We start from the raw sequence: 19,235 nt of genomic DNA, 5'->3' as shown, positions 1-19,235 counted from the left end.
AGTATTAACAAAAAACCCCATAACCGCCCACACAAAGTATTAACAAAAAAACATAACCCTTAAACCGCCAACCCCCCCCCCCAACAGAAACAACCTAACCCTTAAACCACCAAACACCCACAACCTCAACTAAATAAATTACAATATTAACCCCTAAACTGCCAAACCCTACAACGCAAACTACCTAATTATACTATTAACCACCAACCCCCCACATCACAATAAACCTAATTTACCTATTAACCCCTAAACTGCCAACCCCCCGCATCCCAATAAACCAAATTAACCTATTAACCCCTAAACCGCCAAACCCCCAAATTGCAATAAACCTAATGAACCTATTTACTCCTAAACCGCCAACACCCCCACAACGCAAATAACTAATTTAATTATGAATCCCCCTAACCTAATACCCCCTAAATTACCCCAATTATATAAACTAAGTTACAATTAAAATAAAACATTAAATTACAAAAAAATTATGTAAAATTACAAAAAAATGGTTACAATTAAAATAAAACCTAACAATAAATTACAAAAAATGTATCTAAAATTACAAAAAATAAAAGTCTAAAATTACAAAAAAATAAACAATAAACAAAATTATCAAAAATAAAAAAACATTAAACCTAATCCCTATGAAAATAAAAACACCCCATAATTTAAACTACCAATAGCCCTTAAAAGGGCCTTTTGTAGGCCATTGCCCTAAATTAAACAGCTCTTTTACATTTAAAAAATAATAAGTCCCCCCTAACAGTAAAACCCACCCACCAAACCCCCCAAATAAAAAAACTAACACTAAAATAACCTAAACTTCCCATTGCCCCTAAAGGGGAATTTGTATGGACATTGCCCTTAAAAGGACATTCAGCTCTTTTACTGCCCTTAAAAGGGCATTCAGCTCTTTTACAAGCCCATTAAATTCCTAATCTTAAAAATAAAAAAAAATTAAAACAAAATCCTAACTCTAACCCCCAAATAGGTACTCGCCATTCCTGAAGTCAGGCGGAGAAGGTCTTCTTCCAGGCAGCTCCATCATCTTCTGTCTTCATCCGGAGCGAAGGCGGCACAGAGCAGAGATACGGAGCTGGCTTCCCCAATGCACGGATCATCAGCGGCAGTCCTCAGCGGGGTTCTCTGCGGCGGTCTTCAGCGGTGGTCTTCAGCGGCGGTCATCAGCGACGGCGGTCCAAAGCAGCGTGGAGGCTCCTCTTCAAGCAAACATCCATCGAACACTGAAGATTGAATGCAAGGTACCCCATATTTATTGGGTACCTTGCATTCCTAATGGCTGAAATCAGCCAATAGGATGAGGGCTACTAAAATCTTATTGGCTGATTTGAACAGCCAATAGGATTTCAGTAGCTCTAATCCTATTGACTGATTTAAAAAATTCAGCCAAAAGGAATGCAAGGTACTTCAAAATGAATGCGGTACCTTGCAGTCAATTTTTAGTGTACGCCGGGAATCGGATGAAGAGGAGTATCCACACCGCTGAGGATCGCCACCAATGAAGACTGCCGCTGGGGACCGCCGCTGAGAACCACTGCTGAGGACCGCCGCGCTGGATCCGGGCATCGGGGAAGACCGCTCCGCACCGCCGCTCTGTGCCGCCTTGGCTCCAGAAGAAGATAGAAAATGATGGAGCCGACTGGATGAAGACCTTCTCCGCCGGACTTCAGGAAATGTACCTATTTGGGGCTTAGTCTTAGGCTTTTTGGGGTGGCTTTTTTTTTAGATTACATTTTTGGGGCTGTAAAATAGTTGATTGCCCTTTTAAGGGCAATGCCCATACAAATGCCCCTTTAGGGGCAATGGATAGTTTAGGTTTTTTTAGTGTTAGGTTTTTTTATTTTGGGGGGTTTGGTGGGTGGGGAGTTTTTACTGTTAGGGGGACTAAGTATTTTTTAAATGTAAAAGAGCTATTTAACTTAGGGCAATGTCCTACAAAAGGCACTTTTAAGGGCTATTGGTAGTTTAGTATTAGATTAGGGGGTGTTTTATTTTGGGGGGAATTTTTATTTTTAAAGGGGTATTAGTTTAGGTTTAATTTTTTTTTATTTTGGATAGCTTTGTTTATTTTTGTCTGTAATATTACTTTTTTTATTTTTTGTTATTGAGTATTGGATCCAAGTATTGGATCCAAAATTGGAAAAAAGGATCTCCATTATTTCTAAAATGAGGTTTCATGCTCTGTGCGCGATAATTTCCTCTTTTAATAAATGATCCAAATGTGACCCCATTCATGGCCACACCCACAAAACAAAACTGGGCCACCCCCAAAAGTTCCCTAACTTCCCCATCCCAGAAAGCCTCTGGGAAATGTTGATAGATAGTGACAAGACTTGCACTCTCCATTGTTCTGTGGTTCTTATATAATCATATCTGCTTGAGCCAATTAGGGATAATATGGTGAAGGGTTAGGCTTTTGAAGCCTACCAGGTGCTCTGTCAGATGTCAGAAATGGAAAACTGTTACTTTTCAGATTTAAATTATAGGAAAAGGGAGAAAAATAAATAATATTATATCATTCAGATTATTATAGCCTATTGTGACTAAATAATCTTGATTTTATTAAAGACAGGAGGCAAATATTTTGCATCAAATCTTTACTGAATCCAAACAGCAGCAAAGAAAACATACAGATAAATAACATAATAACAAGACTGCAACAATCAGCACACAGCAGCCTAATAAACTGGAATGAACAATTCCAGCACTTCCTCTTTTATCTAACCATAAGACAGCGGAACCAATCAGGAAGAAAACAAACTCCAGTGAATATCCATCATAGACCAAAATTGAACAGCGACTCCCAGGAACGGAAAAACAATAGATAATATGGTCTGTAGATAAGTGAGGAAATAAAATCCACAGAGTCACTGAAAGAGAAAAAACTAAAAGTAACAACTAATCCCAGAAAAAAGATCAACAGCAGAAATATCATCATTTAGATGAAACCCCAGAAAACAAAATCTTTATTAACACATCATGGGAGGACACAAAAGGGGGGGGGGGGAATATTCGCCTCCTGTCTTTAATAGAATCAAGGTTATTTAGTCACCATAGGCTATAATAATCTAAATTTTATGGTAAGACAGGAGGCTTCATATTTTGCATTTTTAAAGCACCTACAGAAGAACTTCAAAACAAAATAATCAATTTCAAAATGTGTCAGAGTCGAAGATATGATGTCCCTCTTGAAAACCCTGGGGAGGATAGTTATTTTAACCCTATTTTACCTCTGGGGAGAAGGTTCTATCGCCCCTATGTGAAAAGCCTGGGGGAGGGGCTATCCGCCATCGGGCTAAAGTAATGCCTCTATGTGGGACTGGGTGAGATAGGGCTTTCCCAAGCCAAATACGAGGATAAAAGAGACTCTAAAACTGAACTAGAGAGTTAGAAGACAGGGTGGCAGGGTTAAAGCGAGTCTCATACATATTAAGGGATACTTTTGAAGAGAGCTTAAGGTTGATTTAATACGTCAGCAATGGCTGATTCAAAAAAGGCAAAAGATCTACTTAGAAGAAGGAAGAAGATAAAAAAGTGAGAGACACAAGGAAGGAAGGGAATCATCCTCAGATGCCGTTTTAAAGGGACAACTAGTCAAAACTAAACCCTTAAGATTCAGACAGGAATGCAATTTTAACAACTTCCTAATTTACAAGAAGCAACACAATGTGCTTACTCTCTAGGAAAATTAAGAGGAAGGCTAAGCTAGGAAGGCTAATCTCCGTGCATTCTGACAGATATAGATTGAATCCTGGAACGAACTCAGGACCTAGGGAAAATGAGCCCTACTTAAATCCACATACTACAATTTCGTCCTTCTGTCAAAAGCACTGAGACAAGGGAGAAACCTGCAGAGATTGTATGTTACCTTGTTTATATGTCATTTAGGCAGACGCTCCCAGCACTAGAAACATTTTTTCCAATTACGCTTATAGGCAGCTGTGGTATATTAACAGTGGCCCCGGTACGACAGAGTACAGTGTTTAAAGGTAATCTTAGCATCGAGAGCGTTCTGTTATATGTTTAGGAGATTTTTTTCTGTGTTGGTTATAAGTTAAGCTGTGGCAAGTATATGGAATTTTAAGCTCTATTAGACGCACTCTGGCACAGTTGGTTACTGACCCTAACTTTTTGCACAAATACTTATGTACATGCACTTTGGTATAGTTTTGTTTTTCTACGTATAAAGCCTAGACTAAGGATGTCTATGCAGAATAGGCATTGAAGCGCATATCTGAGTTTAAAGTTGGTAAACAAATTGCTCTAATTACTATAAAAAGCTTTAGTTGATAGAAATCAAGGTCTAGTCACAACTAGAATTTAGGTTAAACACAAACACAAATGTTTGCACTTATAAGAGAAATATATACTCTACTAGATTCTAATTAGAGGTATAAGCGCTATCAGATGTCCCTTGGCACAGTTCTTATGTCTACTTGGGTCAGGTAGAGTTAAGGATAGTTCAAGCATTATAAGCAGCACTTTGTTATACTCTCCCTTTTTCTGGGTTAGTCCAGAAGAAAGTAGCACTAATAATAGAAACACACGCACTACACATAAGTGCTATAGGAAATACATCATAATATTCCCCTTTTTTCTGGGTCACTTTAGAATTTAAATAGCACTAATAACAGAAACATAGGCATTATAGGAAGCATTTTGTTATATCAAAACACCACTAATATTAGTAGTATATGCACTATAGGAAGCACTCTATCACACGCATAGGAGTATAGGAATGGCGTAGGATCTTTAAACTAAAGATCGAAGTGTGCACTTTACGAGTACTATGATATATTATTAGAAGCACTTTATTTCAGACATTTCCCTGAAATAAAGTGTTTAGTAAGTCAGCACAACTATTTAGTTATAAGAAATAGAGACATAATTTGATATATATACTTTTTCTCACAAATAGAGGCTGGTTAATACAGGAAATATTCCTGATTCAGCTTCTTTTTCACATATATCACCTCGGCCTACGAACCATTAGATAAGTGAAGGTCAGTACTGCAGGTACTCACAATCTTAGGTAATTTTTAAAACACTCAAATTCACATATATAAGTACACGAACATCATAAGCACTATTAGAAGCACTGCGTTCAAAATATTCCTTTGGGCCAGGTTTAACGAAACTAATACACCCTTGGAATTATATTTATCACTATTCACAGCACTCCGTTATATACACTCTTAATTATTATGACGATCAACACATGGTATCACTTCACAGCAACAATTTCTGTAATCACAGATACTTGATTATTAAATTTTATAGCTAGTCATCACAATAAGTTGGTCTTTATTTTCCGTGATGGGCTACTCTCACATACAGCGGATTTAGCCATGCCCTTTATACTGACATCATCTAACTCCCATGAAATCTATACACCACTGTAACTATGGAAACAGGGAGCGTCTATTATACCATAATTGTTTTTCTAACATTATAGAATCTTTGTTGTCAGTTGGTCTGCCGATAATGGGTTTTTTAGTCTCTAACCGCCACACTGGATATCTGCACACTTGATTCACTTATATCTTGCACCATTAATCCCAATGAACGTTCACTCCCCCCTATTACGGGTATTATTTTATAAGAGCATTCTGTATTATATATGCTTAGATCGGTCAGTTTTACATTTCTGCAATTATTATTATTATTCTATACCTCTTAAACTAATAGATCATTAGTAAAAACTAAAGCAATATTATTGAATATAAACTTTTTGGAAAATGATTACCTGTATGATCCACATCAATAGGTTTTATAATATCTTATTTTTATTTATGTAAATAAACTTTTTTACTTATCGCTTACCCCCACCATATGTATATTGGTATGCCCCATTAGGGGTGTGAATTTTTCCTGATCATTGATTGGCTTCTATTTGTTTTAAATATGGCAGCTGAGAGTATGTTTGTATAGCCTGATGAAACAGTGTGTAACACTTAGAAACGCGTTGCTGTTGTTTTTATTGTTAATACATTTTTATTTATTTTAAACTCTCCATCTGCTGCCTTATCATCACTTTGGTTCTGGCCAAATATCTTTCCTGACACTTTACTTAGTGCCCTTGGACATGCTGTTGGATCCACGTTACATTGATCTGCTCCTACTACATTATTTTGGGTATCCCTGGACTCTCCCTGGCGAGAAGAGGACCCCCACTGGCGACATCTTCACACTGTGGTCTACCGGACGACGTGTGGTTCCGGACTGCGAGTATTGCACTTTTGTGCTCTACATTGTGTGAGTAGGATTCTTTTGTTCCTATTGCTGCTTTTTTCATTTTGTATATGACCTGCACTATGTGGCGCCCTCTTTCTATTCCTTCTTAGAACTCTTAATTATTAGTAGCTGTATTCGTTAGGAATTACTCTTGATTCAGGGTTTTTTTTTTTGTACCCAATAAGAGGTTTATGGACAGATATATGTTCCAAAAGAGCTCACCTTCCAGTATGCCCCCCAAATCAAAGGACAAGAAGGGGAGTAGCAAGATGCTGGACTCCAGCACCGATACGCCCCTAGAAAAAGGTCCCTCGAATCCAATGGGTAGCAATATGACAGAATTTGCAGCAGAGGTGGCTAAAATTTTGACCCCTCAATTTGAGTCAGTCAAATCTGAAATCAGAAATGAGATTTCAAATCTTACAGTGGAAGTCAGACAGTTTTCCACAAGATTGGATGAAGCTGAAAACAGAATCTCCGACCTAGAGGATAGATTTAATATACAAGAGCCCATTATAGACTCGCATATTAAAACGATCATATCACTACAAGCCAAGATCCAAGATCTTGAGGATCGTTCAAGGCGCAATAATTTGAAAGTGATAGGCCTCCCGGAAACATTGGAATTTCAAGACCTGATGACCTTGGTGTTGATAACACTACCACAGGCTTTGCAGATTCCGGCTCCTGCTACTCCCTTTCAAATAGAGAGGGTTCATAGGATAGGGCATCGCAGAGAACCCAACAAAGGCAATAGACCTAGGCCGGTGATATTCAGATTCATTAATTTTCAAGACAAGATGTTATATCTTAAGTATTACAGAAAATGTAACCCCCTTGTACTAGGCTCTCATAAACTACTAATCTTTCAAGATTTTTCATCAGAAACCTTGTCTAAAAGGAGAGATATGTCTTTTTTCTATAGTAGGTTGCAGAAGGAAAAATACAATATTAAACTGATTTACCCTGCAAAACTAGTTATAATGAGAGAGGGCAATACTCACACACTAAATAACGTTATGGAAGCCGAGACATTTTGTAGAGATGAGGGGGTACCATAAACGAGCAACGCCAGAAATGGCGGTGGGTTTTTGTGCAATGGGAAAAAAGATATATCCCTATTAAAGGAGTCTGGGTTGGTTTTTTGGTGCCACTATGTGTTTTTTTTTTTTCGCTCCTTTCCGCCCCGGCATGCCAGGTTTATTTGTCTGTCGTCCCCCCACCTATATGATGAGGATAAGATTTGATGGACCCTAAATTTAATCTATTGTCCTGGAACGTGGGGGGCATAACCTCCCCAATCAAAAGGAAGTCTATAATAAAATACCTGGGGAAGCTTAATCCTGATATAGTTTTATTGCAGGAACTACATCTCAAGCCCCCAGAAATTCCCAAGCTTAAATCTAAGTGGGTTGGGGAGGTTGTTGCCGCCCCGTCTTTGTCTAGGAAGAGGGGGGTGGCCATTTTACTGAATAAGAACTTAGAATATCATATAGATAATACTGAAGCAGACCCTGAGGGTCGTTTTTTAATCTTGGATATTGAGATCAATAAAACACACTATATAATATGTAATATCTATGGGCCAAATCAAATTGATTACAACTTTTGGTCTGCCCTAACAGTGAAACTTCATAGGTTTATAGGACGCAACTTAATTATTGCAGGAGATTTTAATCTGCTGGCAGACTCTACGTTGGATAGTCTTAAAAAACGAGCGCTTAACACTAGATGTAGGAAAATCATATTTTTTTTCCTAGATATTTAAGCAACAATATTGCTTTTCAAAACTGGCTTCAATTAAAGTGGGTGGATTATTACAAGAATAATGAAAACTATAAAGATAAAATTGAGGTGTTCTGGGAGGCCTCTAAGGCCGTCCTACGGGGAGAGATAAAATCTTATTTAGCCCATTGGAAGAAGAAATGCAATCAGGTCGGTAGGCAGCTTGCTAACCAAGTTAAAAATGCCTACAGAGCATATATTAATAACCCCTCCAAACATTATTGGGGGATATATACGAAGGCGAAGGCATTGCGAGATATACATATTAAGCAAAATAGTGCCCAAAAAGTTCTAAGGTTAAAAGCTACATATGGAGGACATACAGGGAGATCGGCGAAGTTCTTAGCTAGACTAGCCAAATCCTCTCCAAGACATGCAATCTCTCCCATTAAACAAGGTGTAACTAGGTATACCAATCATGCTGACATTGAAAGAGTCTTTTTTGAATTCTTTCATGGTCTGTATAAGTCAGAATCGCCAAATCTAATAAATCTAATCTAAGAAAAAATAATTTTGAGAAAGGATTATGGTCCCGAAATTACCAGTGGAAGCGAGGGATCTTATTAATGCTCCCATTACTGAAGAGGAGATTGCATTAGCAATCAAACATGCCAGACCAAATAAAGCAGCGGGACCGGATACATTTCCAATTGATTTCTATAGAATTCTACAACCGCAGGTGTCACCAATATTGAATAAATTGTATAACCTTTATTTTGTAGAAAACACTAGATGCTCTCCGTATTTTACGGTAGCAAATATCTCACTAATTCTTAAAAAGGGTAAGGACCCTGAGTTACCTAGTTCTTACAGACCGATATCAGTCCTTAACAACTTCTAGCGGCTATTTTAGCCAACCGTTTGAAATCATGTATCGGGGCCTAATTCCCGAGAACCAATCAGGTTTTATGCCAGGTCGGAATCCGGTGAGAAACATGCGGAAACTGCTAGTACTTATCGAGTCTCATTGGAACAGATATGCGTCCTCTAGCTCTGGTAAGAGCGTAGATAAAGCGATTTTAACTGTCGACGCGGAAAAGGCCTTTGATCGGGTCAGCTGGGATAATTTGTTCTTCTCCTTAGACCAATTCGGTCTGTCAGGGCGGTTTAACAACTACATTCGATTAATCTATAGTGCCCCTACATCGGCGGTCGTGGTTAATAATGTTATATCCCAAAGATTTACTATGTATAGAGGGACCAGACAGGGCTGTCCACTCTCTCCCCTACTATTCAACATCAGTCTAGAGCCCCTGGCCATATTATTACGCCAGGAGTTGGCAGGCATCACACTGGCAGGGGAGAAATAAGTCTTGCTTCTATACGCTGATGACCTACTCTTATTTCTATCTAACCTTAAGACCTCATTACCAATCTTGAAAGGTATTATTCAAGATTTTGGTGAGATTTCAGGATACAAGATCAATACCGCAAAATCAGAATTACTGTGGTTGTATAAAAAACCTACACTTACTATTGAGCATCCGTTTCTCGAAGTTTTGCAAATTTCATACTTAGGCCTACGATTATCGAGAAACCCGGCGGAGTGGTATAACGCAAATTATGCGTACTGCCTGATACAATGCTGTAAAAAACTTGAGGAATGGATGTCGTCACCCATATCCCTTTCTGCTCGAGTGGTATTGATTAAGACAGTCATTTTCCCTAAATTCTTATAAATCTTACAGAATATCCCACTGTTTTTACATAAGAAGGATATTGTCACATATAACAAAGCTTGCTCAAGATTTCTATGGAAAGGGTCCAAACCACGGATCGCTTGTCAGTGACTTATGAACAGCAAATTGGCTGCAGGTCTTGCTCTTCCCAATATTCAGGCCTATAACCTAGCTAGTATTGCTAGATTTGCGTTGGACTGGTTAACGGAAAAAGAGCAAATTTCTTCCTACATATGGGAATCAAGGCTGGCGGCTCCTTTTCATTTGAAGGGTTTACTTCATTGTCCGCTGACCTCACTCCCTTCAAATATATTTTACCTATCTATGTTTAGAAATGTCATAGTGGCATGGCAGAAACTGTGTGCTGACCTAGATTGCTCGTCATATGTATCAAATTATTTACCTATCTGTGGTAATCCCAACTTTACCCCTGGGTTGTCAAATCAGGTCTTAAAGGTTTGGGAATTAAAAGGTCTGAAATGTATGGGTCAGATCCTGGGAACCACAGGACACCCAATGACCTTTGCAGATTTAGCAAATAGTTTTGACTTGGGGGCTTGTGAGTTCTATGCATATCTTCAAGTTAGACATTATCTCCAAGAATTACTTAAAAGCTATGGAAAAAATTGGTCATTGGGTAATGTACAGGATAGGATATGTAGTTACGCATCAGGCTTGTAGGCAATCTCCGCACTATATTTACTCATAATGCAAAAATCTTCTAGCGTACAGGTCAGCGACATGACAGCAAAATGGTCTTCTCAATTTCCAGATATAGATGATCAGACTATTATTGACAGTTTTAAAATTGCTCAGCAAAGCTGGGTTCCAACCTCATGGAGAGAGTCTCAGATTAAAATAGGAGTACAGAGATATCTTACACCGGGAATGTTATCTAAATGGTATAAAACAAGTACCCCCTGTTCTAGATGCAATAGATGCAGATTTATTTCACTGCCTTTGGGCCTGTTCCAAAAAATTTTTAATATTGGAAGAAGATAACCTATTGGATGAATACAACCCTACAGTTGGAATATGAATTGAAGCCCACAGAGATTTTTTTCTTGGTGAAATACCAAGGTATGTTAAAAAATTATAGTCTTATAAACACAATCATATTAACGGGTCGTAATCTCATTCTTAAACTATGGAAGGCGCGAGAAGCACCCAAGTTATCCCATTTTAAAAAGGGTTTACTGAGCCAGTTTACGACAGAACAATTCAATATACCTTATCCACAAGGTGAACATCTACCTATTTGTTTTAAGAAATGGGAGATGTTTGTTATATCTCTGCCTTTGGCAAGTCAAAGAAAAGTGACCAAACCATTTTGTGAGTCTGAGTTTATCCTGACAAACATATATGCAGGCCGCTTCCCTGGAAGCTGGGTGGAGGACAACGAGTGAGTGATCGGGGGAGGACGGACACTTGGTTGAGCGGGGCGGACTGTGTGAGGGCTATCCCTTTTTATTTTTTTTTGTCTGTTGCTTTGTCCAAGGGTTTTTAGTTTCGTATCTGTAATAGAATAAGGAAAGGTTAAAATTAAAATAGGAAAGCAAAAATTATTCTTTCACGACATTGGATTATATGTGTTTGATTCTTCTGTATTATTGGAATTGATGTAAAAACATTCTAGTCTGGGGGGGGCGGAGCTGCGCCGTGCTGGAGCATGGAAGCAGTGTAACTAAGCTCCGGAGCTGTTGGGCCTTTTATGGCATACAAACTGGCATTTTACAAACTAATCTGGCCATAACCTTCTATACTATGACCCTCTAACTAGCTGGCCTTGGATCTGTAACCAATTTTGGGCATAATGGACCTAAACTCAACACAGAAGATCGCCGGAGCAGAGGTCGCGGCCGCCATCTTGCCACATATAATATAAGAAGCACTGAAATAACATTGCACGAACCCGCCGCCTCATCCCACAGAGACAACCATCCCGCTCACCCCTCTTATCGTGGGCGACTACACTTTTACTCCCGCATGTGACCAGTAAAGGGAGTTGAGTTACGGAGGGTTATACGGCGGTCCCAGATCCAGCCGGGCCGACACGTGAGAAGACAGGTATTATTCTGGCATACACTACGCCTAGCTTCCAAGGCTCTTACATACAGCACACGGAGATATGACCACTGATCTCAAATAGCACATACCGGAGCTCTCACTGGGGCCTTATCTGACAACGGACTAACCTGTGACTTATAATTCAGTGAACTCGGGCCTAAGGACCCGCTTTTAGGCCTCAAATAACTGCTTCCCACCGCAATTGTACGCACAGTGAGACAGGGGAGGATTACGTTAACCCCTATTTAAGGATAACAACTACTCCTTTATACTTTTTCGGCCTTCACTCCTCTGGTTTACGATCCCTCTCACCGCATTACCTAACAACAAGGCCACCCTCAATCATAACATGACCAGCAGAAAAGGCAATAAGTCAGAAAAGCAAAACAAACAGTTGGGGCCATCAGTTTCTTCATTCTTTCATCCACACGACCCATCAGTCCCAGAAACTATGCACTCTCAAGAATCAGCACCCACCATCCCGGCTCCTACTTCCACACAGGACCCTTTACAGTCTATACAATCGCAGATCGCTGGCCTCCCATCTAAATCAGACATTGAATCACTAAAAAAGTTTATCAAAGAAGAGATTAAAGATTTAAAGAAAGACCTTAACGAATTAGGCTCTAGAATGGAATTTTTGGAGGAGGGCCAGGACCACCTTAACAACATGGTCAGTACAAACTCTAACCAACTGTCTATACATGACTCAATGCTCCAAAGCCTATCTGATAAAATAGAAGACCTCGAAAATCGAGGCCGGAGGAACAATCTGCGAATACGTGGGATCCCAGAGGAGGTCTCACAAGATCAACTTAGAACATATGTCACAGAACTCTTTCAATTTCTTCTCCCTCAGTCTCCCAACCTCCTGCCAGAAGACATTGAAAGAATACATAGGGCCCTTAGACCTCCCAGCAGACCTCCTGCTCCCCCAAGAGATGTTGTTCTCAAATTTCTGAAATACACTGTAAAAGAAGAGATGTGGCAGTCGGCCAGGACCAGAAGAGTAATCCAATTTCACAACCACAATTTGCAGATATTTCAAGATCTCTGCCCTCAAACAATCCAGCGTAGGAGAGAGGTCCGTTTTATAACTAAGGTCCTACAAGAAAACAACATACGATATCGCTGGGGCTTCCCATTTAGCCTTATAATTTTGCACAACGGAGGGCAAGTGATATATAAAAGTTTTCCGGACCTAGACCACATTTCAAAGAAACTTAACCTCTCATTTGAGCCGCCACCAGAGACAGTCATAGACCCTCCACCCCTGAGGAATCACCCGGAGGAAGGAACTTCAAGAGAGCAAAGAATTCCTTGGTCTAGGGTGGCCCCCAAGAGGCGCAAGACAGGCCTCCCTTCACCAGACGAAGATACCTGACAACTCTAGCAACGCTACCTCACCTCCTTTTCTTATAAGACAATGGGCTGACAGACTATTACTGTGATAAACGCAGTTGCTATTTCGATCTTAAGCTCCTGTGAACTGACATCAGCCTTGAAGCTCCCAGGGTATCGTATGATTATTTCGAACTCTTGTTTATTTTCACCCTAGTTTAATGTGTTTAACTGTTCAGTTGGGTTCAACTACACTTTTATTAAAAATGCTAAGTTCCCGGTCATATACCTTATGAATTCCATAGAGGTTCCCCGACATCATTCCACCCCCTTGAATGGTGTCTTGTCAGAACCTCACGACCACCATTTGTTACCATAAAAGTTTAAGTTTCTATTTATGCTTGTTTTTTCATATGCTCATATTTAAGCAATCCGTTTATACTAGAAATGTCATAACAGTTTCTGAACGTTTATATATACCTAATGCCAGTCGAATTTTGCATACAATTGTTTTTTTGTACTGTTCATTTATATATCAGTATGTTTATCCCCAAGAATTCTCTGTTTCTATTCAGCAAATACTCTCACAGATGGTACACAGGGACCTACTCATCTCCCGCACTAATACACACATTTACTCTCTACAACATTTAGCAATAATCACCCTCTGTTGCTCCCCGAGTGTCCCAGCATCCCACTTAACTATAGTCACCACTGAATATATAAGATATGGCTGTACAACCTAGGACTATTAATTTACTGTCCCATAATGTTAAAGGGTTAAACATTCCCCAGAAGAGATCCCAAGCCTTGAGAGATTATCATAGACTTAAAAGCGATATTATTCTCCTCCAAGAGACCCATTTTAAGAAGGGCAGAGAACCCATGCAATCACTTAGGAAATTTGGCCAGGTCTTTCTTTCATCACATTCTACAAAACACAACGGTGTAGGAATTCTGATACGTAAACAGATTCCTTTCCATCTCACTAATATTTTTAGAGATAAAGAAGGAAGACTAGTAGTGATCACTGGCCGACTTTTCAATAAAGTCATAACCATTGCTAATGTTTACGCCCCTAACTCTGGAGATGCCCCGTTCTTCCTTAGAACCTCTAACATAATTTCTGAAATGTCTAGGGGTTGCCTGATTGTAGGAGGAGATTTTAATTTAGCTTTAAACCCGGATTTAGACTGCTCCTCTGGAACGTCATCCATACCCCAAAAGACGTTAAAATTAATTAAATCCCATATTTCAAAATTAAATGTCCATGATGCCTGGAGAATTCACCACCCAAATGTTAAAGATTATACGTTCTTCTCCCATCCCCATCAAATTTATTCCTGCATCGATTACTTCATGATTGATGTCACTAGCTTAGCCTTAGTCCAATCCTCTAACATCCTCCCCATAACCTGGTCAGATCATGCAATGGTTAGTTGCTCTTTAATTTGGCCCACTTCACAGAGACCAGAACGCACTTGGAGACTGGACGAAACATTACTGACCGATCCAATTTCCATACTACACATCCAAGAGAAAATCGAATCTTATTTTCAGTTAAATGTCACACCAGATGTCACCCCCCACCAAATATGGGAAGCACATAAGTGCGTTATTAGGGGGGAATTAATTGCGCTCAAAGCGAAAATAACCAAACAAAACTCCCTGGCACTTAGTAATTTATTAGAAGAACTAGACAAACTCCAAGACACCCATAAGAGACACCCAAAGGCCCATTCGCTACTCGAACATATCACTCATAAGCAGAGGCAGCTGGCCCTCCTTTTAGGCTTAGAGGCCAAACATAGAGCTCTCTTCCTTAGAAGAAGATTTTACGAGGGAGGAAATAGACAGGGCAAGCTTCTGGCACGTTTATTAAGAAATAAGTCTTCTAAGGGATATATTATGAATATAAAAGATAATAAAGGCAAAACTTGGTCCACCTCTTCCGACATAGCAGATAATTTCAAATCCTATTACGAGGACCTTTATAATTTAGACAGGAAAAACACTCCACCTTCACCCTCAGACATAACCGACTACCTTGCCTCACTTAAACTCCCCTCCCTGACAGAAGACCAAAAATTAGAATTAGAATCCCCTTTCACCTTAAAGGAACTCCAAAAGGCTATCCTCTCCTTCCCGCCTGGTAAAGCTCCAGGCCCAGATGGCTTTGGTCACTCATATTATTCTAAATGTATAGACATCCTTGGTCCCCACCTCCTATCACATTTCTCTGACATTGATAATGACAATTCCTTCCACCCCCAATCCCTCCAAGCTCATATTTCAATAATACCGAAACCAAACAAGCCCCTAGATCATATCCCTAACTATAGGCCAATCTCTCTGCTAAACGCAGATATAAAAATATTCGCTAAAATGTAAGCTATTAGACTAAACCAATATCTCCCTCAACTCATCCATCAAGACCAAGTTGGCTTCGTCCCACTTAGGGAGGCTAAGGACAACACAGTCCGAAATCTCCATCTACTTATCCACTCCAAAAGACAGGGCCTTCCCGCAGTCTGGTTGTCAACCGATGCGGAGAAGGCCTTTGACTGAGTTCGATGGTCCTTCCTTAGGGCCACACTGAAATCCATGGGCCTCGGCGAGCTTATGCTCCATAGAATTTTTGCTTTATATAATAACCCCAGTGCCCGAATCTCCCTGAATGGCATCCTGTCCCGCCCCTTCCCAATAACTAACGGCACCAGGCAGGGGTGCCCTTTGTACCCTTTACTATTTATATGTCTTTTGGAGACTTTTGCTGCCAGAGTCAGACAAAACCCAAACATTAAGGGTATATCAGTTGGGGGAGAGACTTATAAATTATCCCTCTTCGCAGACGACGTGCTGTTTTCCCTCACATCCCCGGATAAGTCAATACCCATACTCCTAGATGAATTGTCACTATTTCACGAACTAACCAACTTTACCATTAACCAGTCTAAGTCTGAGTATCTAGGGATTTCGCTACCAGACACTCTTGCCCAACAAATCGAACTCATCTGTCCCTTCCGACGGTGCAAAACTTCATTGAGATATTTAGGTATTAATCTTACTGAAGACTTAGATTCAACATATCGCTATAATTATATCCCTCTTAAGACATCTTTAGAACGTGAACTTTCCTCATGGCACTCTAGACACCTGTCTTGGATGGGTAGAATCAACTCGATAAAAATGACGGCTTTCCCCAGACTCCTTTATGTACTACAAGCTCTCCCGATCCCTCTCCCACCCCGATACCTCACGAATATTCAAAGACTATTCAACTCCTTCATTTGGGGAGGCAGACATTCTAGAATTAATAATAAGATAATGATATCCCCCCGAATACATGGTGGTCTAGGGGTCCCCAATTTAGAATTATACAGATCTGCCATCTATATCCAAAGGATCCTCGACTGGAGGATACATGGATCTCAAAAATGGTGGGTTCACCTGGAGGAATATCCATATAAAGACCTGAATCTCTGCTCTGTATGCTGGTCCCCCCGTTTTGAAAACATAATCCACAACATAGACAATCCAATAACTAAAGAGACCTTATTACAGTGGGGGAAAACGAATAAAACTAACCCTTACCTTTCATCCAACCCCTCCCCACTCACTTCCCTGACACATAATACTGATTTTTCTCTGGCTGACTTGGGGACTGATCCCTCCGACCCTCACCAACATTCCGACATTGCGATACACCACCTCTCAGAGAATGAACACATACTCCCACACATCACACTTCAGGAGCGGAACTTCACTTGGGCCAACAACTGGTTTAACTATAGAAGACTTCATAATTATATTACAACTCATAAATCCAGTAATTACATGCTTAGACCTATGACTAAACTAGAAACGTTGATAACATCTCCTACCCCTTTAAGGCATACCTTATCTAAAATGTATTCTATTTTAACCCAACCTCCCCCGGGGTACTTACCTGGTGCGATTGAATCATGGGAAAGGGAGTTAGGAGTTATAATTCTTCCCCAAGTAGCATCATCTATATTTATAAATACTATGTCATCCTCTTCATCGGCAGCCCTTCTAGAGATGAATTATAAAATCCTTCATAACTGGTATCTTACACCTAGACGATTATATAAATTATACCCCACAACCGGGAATAGATGCTGGCGCTGTGGACACGCGGGGAGTGGTATGGGCCACATGTGGTGGTGGTGCAACAGCATCACTTGGTTCTGGAGAACCCTTCTTGGTGAGATTGAGGAAATTTTCCAATTCATACTCCCCTTCGATCCCCTAATATTTCTTCTAAATAAACACATCAAACTCCCCTCCAAGTCCCATGTCATTTTGCTTCGCATATTCACAAATAGTGCTAAAGCACTTATTGCAAAGAACTGGAAATCCCAAACCCCCCCCAATATCACAATGTGGAGAAACAAAGTTAGCGACCTTATAGAACTAGAGGAATATAAAGCTTTTAGATTGGACACTAGGGATCATTATATTAATGCACAAAATATGTGGACACAATATATAGCTTCATAAAGCTCTCTTTAGTCACTCATCCACTAATGAGATTCCCCTTACCTTCCCATACTTACCCACTCAGATAGAGAATTTTCATTGATTGATGGTACATTCTTTCAGACATATTATGTAATATTGGATTGAAACTTTGATATGACATGGTAGACAGTTGTTTTTCTATTTGTCTATGCTTTTGTTATTTTAATTTCTAATTCACATGTTTTAAGAGACTGTTACTTTAACTTGACATTTTGATTGTTTTATTTTTTTAATGCCAATTGTGATTTGTATTTCTGAACGGATTTTGTATTTTTGAAAATATACCAATAAAAACAACTTGGAATAAAAACATTCTAGTCTGGGTCTCTGGCCTGCTAACTTGTTGTATTTATATACATTCTATAGCATTATGCGCTATATAAGATCTTTATAGGAACAAATAAAAAGGGAAAAAAAGCAAAGGGGAAGAACGGTTAGCAATATGAGATACACGCGACTGTACTTGGTCACATATATGGTTGTCCTGTATTTTTTACAGGTCATGTATTAATTTTAGTGTCTTTTGACTCTTACTTTGTCATTTAATGATATTTTTTCAATTTCATATGCAATATTTTATCAACTGTGGTTCACTGTATTATATTTGTTTTAATATGTCATGTTAAATCTCTTCTCTTTTGCTATAAATAAAGTTTTTGAAAAAAAAAAGAAACATCCCAGAGAAAATATAACAGAGATGGATGGAAACAAGGGGAGATAGACAAAATACATTCAGATGAACAAAATAATTCAGACATGTACAGATAAAAAGATTAGAGGACTACTAAGAAATAGGCTGGTTATTACAGAACAGATTAAACAGTACCCCTAAGTGAGACGCCGGGGGGAGGGGCATGAGGTCTTCCAAAGCCGCTTGTGGGCGAAAGCGACACCGATTCTGGGTTGAAAGAGTCTGAAGCATGGGAGACAGCTCTGGAGTGTGTCAGAGTGTGCTTATAATCCGCCTCAGAAGAGGGGGGGGGGGGGGAATTTGTATAGTGCGACAGCAAAGGTCAAAACAATATGAGCAAAAAATCCTCTTAGAAGTCTGAGAGATCTAGGAATAGAGAGGGATTCTTTTACAGACGTCAATAATAAAAATCTGTAAAAGGGGCATTTTACACTAGATTTTTCTTTGCATAAGAGTTTTGTAGATGATCCATAAATATAGTCCATCTGGAAGAATTTTAAAGAAAATGTATAATTTATATTTAAATAACATTGTGGCGACTTTCAGATTTCTAACCAAGCTCCACAGTGTCAATATACACCCATGCACACACATATATACACATACATAAGCATACATGACATGAACATGAATACACCTAGACATGAAAATATATACACACACACGGCACATACATATATGCCCCTACATAAGTAAACCAAAACAAAAAGTATAGAAACACACATACACATATATATATGAAAATATAAACATACACCCACATATACTCACTTTTATATACATGCATAAAATTGAGCAAAGGTATATATATATATATATATATATATATATATATATATTTATATAAATATATACAAAGACATGTTTACATACACACA

Source organism: Bombina bombina, chromosome 6 (assembly GCF_027579735.1).
Source record: "Bombina bombina isolate aBomBom1 chromosome 6, aBomBom1.pri, whole genome shotgun sequence".
In the NCBI taxonomy this organism is placed as follows: domain Eukaryota; kingdom Metazoa; phylum Chordata; class Amphibia; order Anura; family Bombinatoridae; genus Bombina; species Bombina bombina.
The sequence above is the reverse complement of the archived record's forward strand: the minus strand, read 5'-3'. Positions refer to the sequence as shown.